A 6,000-nucleotide genomic window follows, 5' to 3' on the forward strand; every position below is an offset into this window, starting at 1 on the left:
AAAAATAAAGTGACTGCTATAGAGGAGGCTAAAGATTTGAATACCATGCCTATTGAATCTCTTATTAATTCTCTAACATCTTATGAGCTGAAGTTTAAGTCTAAAATGCAAGAGGATGAGGATGCGAAAGTAAGAAGGAGCATTGCTCTAAAGGCATCTCAAGATGAAGATGATTCTACCTCCCTAGATGAAGAAGATGCAGAAGGTGATGACAATGATATCGCACTCATCACAAGGAGTTTCAAACGAATACTCAACAAGAGGAGATTCAGAAAAGGTGGACTTAGCAATTCACTCCCAAATCAGTTCAACAACCTGAGAAACAAAGGGAAGCTAGAGTTTAATAAAAAGTAAACTAATAAGTGCTTTGAATGCGGCCAACCTGGACACTATGCAAGTGAGTGTCCAGTGATGAAGAAGAAAGAAGGAAGAAAACCAAGATTCAACAAATTTCAATTCACATGGAATGAGTGCAACTCCGATGGTGAAATTGAAGAGGATGAAGAATCTGCTCAATTGGCTTTTATGGCCATTGGAGATGATGAGGTAACATCTTGTAACTCTCAATTTGAAAGTGATGATGAAACTGATGATGATCTTGAATCTTTCATTATAAAATTGCATGCTAGTTTGAAAGAATCTTATGTTAGAAACAAGGAGTTAAAACAGAAAATTAGTTTTTTGCTTCGAGATAATGCAAATCTTTTTCAACAAAATAAAATGTTGAAAACTGAAAATGATTACTTCAAAAAAAGTGAGACTGCTTTATACTTAGAGCTTGATAGAAAAACAAAGTTTTGTGAATTGTTCAAAAAGGAACAAGGTGATTTGAAAAGAAGAATGGATGGTCTAAATGAGTTGTTTAAACACAAGAAACAAGTCTATTTTTAAAAGAATAGATTGAATTCTAATTCCAACGAATTTACTATCCATAAGAGAAGACAAATAAGATTTATTAAACCTGTTCATGTAAATAACTCTTTGATTATGTGTAATTTCTGTTTTCAAAAAGATCACATGAAAAGTGATTGCTATGTGAGAAAGAATATAAAAAAAAGGCATGAAATGCATGTGGATAGTTAGACATGATATTAACTTTAACAAGTAGGAGATTTTGTTAATTATTGCAGTGATTCTTGTTCACAATATTTTTTCTTTTGATATTTCTGATACTTTGATATGAGTTTTCGCTGATATTCTTGATACTACTGAATCTGTATGATGTCAAAAAAGGAGAGAAAAGAACTATTCTGACCTAACGATGATTTGCTAATCTCTCTGTGATATGTTGGTATGTTGGTATTGCTGAATTTTGGTATCATTTCTCTGTTTTTGTTTGGAATATTGGATTCTCTGTTATTGTTGTTGGATTTTGGTTGCTAGTTATTACTCTCATCTTATGATGACAAAAAGGGGGACAGATGAATGCAATGTGTAAGGGGGAGTTATTCTGAGATTATGTGAAAGGTCTGGTGCAACCCAATGAGTATAAACAATTTCACAATGATGCACAAAAATATATCAAATTTAAGCACAATAAAGAAAACTTAATTAAAGAGAAAAGATAAGAAATGCAAACCAAATATCAATCCAATAGCTTCTTCAATAGATGGCGATGCTCACCAAGATGTACAAGTGAAAGCTCACTCCTTCCTCACCCCAAACACACTTTGGTTGAGCCAAGGAGTTTTACAACTATTCTAGTTAACCCTCAACAACCTACACTTGAAAGATCACTCACCCAATTCAGAACTATTTTATACAAATGAGGCAACCTTCACCAAGGTTTTATCACTTCAAGTGATAGGTTCACCTTCACCAAGGTTTTACTCCTCCTAGAGAGTAACCTTCACTTCAGCAACCTCACAACCCAACTTTCCTAACCCCTTATACAACCAACAAAGAATCTTTCTACTCAAAAATCTCACTTTGTAAGCTTGTATTTTGTGTTGGCAAAAGTCTCTAGTCTTCTTGTACTTTGGGGTTTTTATAGAAGGTGAGAAATAGCTCCAAAAGACTCTCCAACGGTCAAATATTAAATGCTGTCAAAACTAGCCGTTGGCCTGTCGGACGTCCGAACCACCTGTCGAACGTCCGAACCCTGCGTCCGAACGTTGACAGAGAGTCATCAAATCTTTGCGAAATTTCTCGGACGTCCGATACGATCGATGTGCGTCCGAGGCGTGCGTCCGATCCTTCCGGACGTCCGATGCTTCCTCACGAGCGTCCGACAGAGTTTCCTTCTTGATGTTTTTCATCCTTTCGGACGTCCGATAGCATCCGACATGAGTGCCCTGTTTTTGCTTCTTCTTTTATGCCACAAGAATCTGTTCTAACAAATTACTCACATAAAAACATTAGCCCAAATCTACATATTGATTTGTTAATCATCAAAACCAAGGATTGATCGACCAAGGTCAACAATCTCCCCCTTTTTGATGATGACAAACAAAATGTAGATTTCTTTTATCAAATAAGTTCAAATAAAGCTCCTCCTTAGAAAGTGCCAACATACAAAGAAATTTCAATAAATCCTACTCCCCCTTTTGGCATCAATAAAAAAAAAACAAACTCCCCCTTTATTTTTCAAATCAAGACCATATTGAATATCAAAATTTTCAAATGTACTTACAACCATATAGCACTACTTGGATCAAATCTTCATGATGTACCTAAATATGAGAAATTTCATTTGGTACCCTTTCTTTATAGGGTCCTTGGGAGTTAATACGACATGATCTACCAATCCACATGAATTTCATGCCTTTTCTCATATTTTTCTTTACATAGCAATCATTTTGCATATGTCCAAATTTGTAACAAAAGTTACACATGATAGAAGTATTTTGCACATAGGTGGATTTAATGCAACTAATTTTCTTACTTCTTATCATAGCAAACTTATTTGTGCCTTGAACAGATTTGCTTTCTTTTGTTTGAGAAAACTTTTGTTTTTCATTTTGGAGAAACTCGTTCAAGTCATTAATTCTTTTCTTTAACACATTTTGTTCCTCCAACATTTTTTCATAAAACTTTGTTTTCTCTTCTAACTTCCTTTTCAAATTATTTTTGCAATCAAAAACACTTTTTTGATTTTTTAAATCATCATTTTCCATTCTCAAACATTTATTTTCTTGAAACAGTTTGGAGTTTTCTTCCAACAAATCATTTATTTTTGTTTTCAAATCTTTATTTTTAGCATAAGATTTTCTCAAACTTTTATGCATTTTAATCATAAGAATTTTCACATCATCATCTTCATTATCTTCATCACAATAAGAGTGATAAGAACTTACCTCATCTTCTCCAACGGCCATTAGTGCCATTTGGGCCAACTCTTCTTTTTCTCCTTTTGAATTGCATTCATCCCATGTAATTTTGCAATCTCCTCTTGAGCATCTCTTGTTGAAGATCTTCTTGAAACTTTTGATGTGAGGAGTTATATCATTGTCCACTTCCATGATTTCATTACCCATGAATGATGGGTTATTCTCCACTTGAGATGCTTTAAAAGCTACGCCTCTCTTATACATTCTTGCATTTTCTTGCTCTTGCACTTTGAATTTCAGCTTTAATTCATAAGAGGTTAGGGTATCCACAAGAGATTGAATGGACATAGAATTTAAATCCTTTGCCTCTTCTATAGCATTTATTTTGTTTTCCCATTCTTTTGGTAAGGCATTCAAAATCTTTCTATTTTTCTCACCCAAAGAATATTCTTTTCCAAGCAATTTAAGATCTTCAATAATGTCACAAAATCTACTACACATCTTATCAACATTTTCAAGAGGATGCATTTTGAAAAATTCATATTGAGAAACAAGCAAAGATTTCTTTTGTTCTTTAATATCTTGGTTACCTTCATAAAATACACACAATTTATTCCAAATATCTTTAGCTGATTTACAACCTTTAATCCTACTAGATTCATTTACATCTAATGCATTGTACAATATACACATGGCCTTGGCATTCAAAGAAAGGTATCTCTTGTCTTTTTCATTCAATTCTTGTATAGTCTTTAATCTACTCAAATTGGTGGTAGAGTCAACTATTCTAGTTTCATAAGGACCATCTTCTACCACATACCACAATTCAATATAAACGGATTGTAAGAAAATTATCATTCTTTGTTTTCACATGCTAAAATGAGAACCATTAAATATAGGTGGTCTATCAATAGATTGCCCTTCTAAAAAAGAAACTTTTATGGTTGCCATGATCTTTACTCTAAGCGGTTAATCTTGATCAAAAGAGACCAAGCTCTGATACCAATTGTAAGGCCTGGTGCAACCCAATGAGTATAAACAATTTCACAATGATGCACAAAAATATATCAAATTTAAGCACAATAAAGAAAACTTAATTAAAGAGAAAAGATAAGAAATGCAAACCAAATATCAATCCAATAGCTTCTTCAATAGATGGCGATGCTCACCAAGATGTACAAGTGAATGCTCACTCCTTCCTCACCCCAAACACACTTTGGTTGAACCAAGGAGTTTTACAACTATTCTAGTTAACCCTCAACAACCTACACTTGAAAGATCACTCACCCAATTCAGAACTATTTTATACAAATGAGGCAACCTTCACCAAGGTTTTACCACTTCAAGTGATAGGTTCACCTTCACCAAGGTTTTACTCCTCCTAAAGAGTAACCTTCACTTCAGCAACCTCACAACCCAACTTTCCCAACCCCTTATACAACCAACAAAGAATCTTTCTACTCAAAAATCTCACTTTGTAAGCTTGTATTTTGTGTTGGCAAAAGTCTCTAGTCTTCTTGTGCTTTGGGGTTTTTATAGAAGGTGAGAAATAGCTCCAAAAGGCTCTCCAACGGTCAAATATTAAATGCTGTCAAAACTAGCCGTTGGCCTGTCGGACGTCCGAACCCTGCGTCCGAACGTTGACAGAGAGTCATCAAATCTTTGCGAAATTTCTCGGACGTCCGATGCGATCGATGTGCGTCCGAGGCGTGCGTCCGATCCTTCCGGACGTCCGATGCTTCCTCACGAGCGTCCGACAGAGTTTCCTTCTTGATGTTTTTCATCCTTTCGGACGTCCGATAGCGTCCGACATGAGTGCCCTGTTTTTGCTTCTTCTTTTATGCCACAAGAATCTGTTCTAACAAATTACTCACATAAAAACATTAGCCCAAATCTACATATTGGTTTGTTAATCATCAAAACCAAGGATTGATCGACCAAGGTCAACATTATGAGTTTGGCTCTTAAAAGTTTTGGTTGCGATGATTGAGGGGGAGTTCATACTTATTTTTGTTTCTTTCCATTCATTGTTTTGTCATCATCAAAAAGGGGGAGAATGTTGATCTTGATCCGTATCTTTTGATGTTTACAAAATAAATGGATGATACTAATATCTCTCCAAGAAATATTTTCAGTTATGAAGTTATGTGATTCCATGAACAAGTGCTATTGAAAGAAAACAAAGGTTGCTGAAAGCTGTCGGACGCTCAAAAAGACTGCATCGGACGTCCGACAACCATTGAGTATTTTCGGATGCAGAAAACCAGCCTACCGGACGTCCTAAGGAATTGAAGAAAAATTTCCAGTTTTACATCATACCTTCGGACGCAGAAAACCAGCCTACCGGACGTCCGAAAGAATTGAAGAAAATCTCTTAAACTCTCTGCCTGCTGTCGGACGCATAAAACAGTACTATTGGACGTCCGACACTACCAACGGCTAGTTGACTGTTCAGCTACTTTCTATCCGTTGGAAACATTAATGAGGCACTTTCTTGGTCCTATATAAATAGTGGTTGGTCAGATACTTCAAACAGTGTTATTGGACGTCCGACACTACCAACGGCTAGTTGACTGTTCAGCTACTTTCTATCCGTTGGAAGTATTAATGAGGCACTTTCTTGGTCCTATATAAATAGTGGTTGGTCAGACACTTCAAACAACTTTGGCACACTGAAGATACGAAAGATCTAGAGAGATTTTAGTGAGAAAATACTTTTCAAAGAAGATTT

The sequence above is a fragment of the Coffea arabica genome, chromosome 10c (genome assembly GCF_036785885.1).
Source record: "Coffea arabica cultivar ET-39 chromosome 10c, Coffea Arabica ET-39 HiFi, whole genome shotgun sequence".
Lineage (NCBI taxonomy): Eukaryota > Viridiplantae > Streptophyta > Magnoliopsida > Gentianales > Rubiaceae > Coffea > Coffea arabica.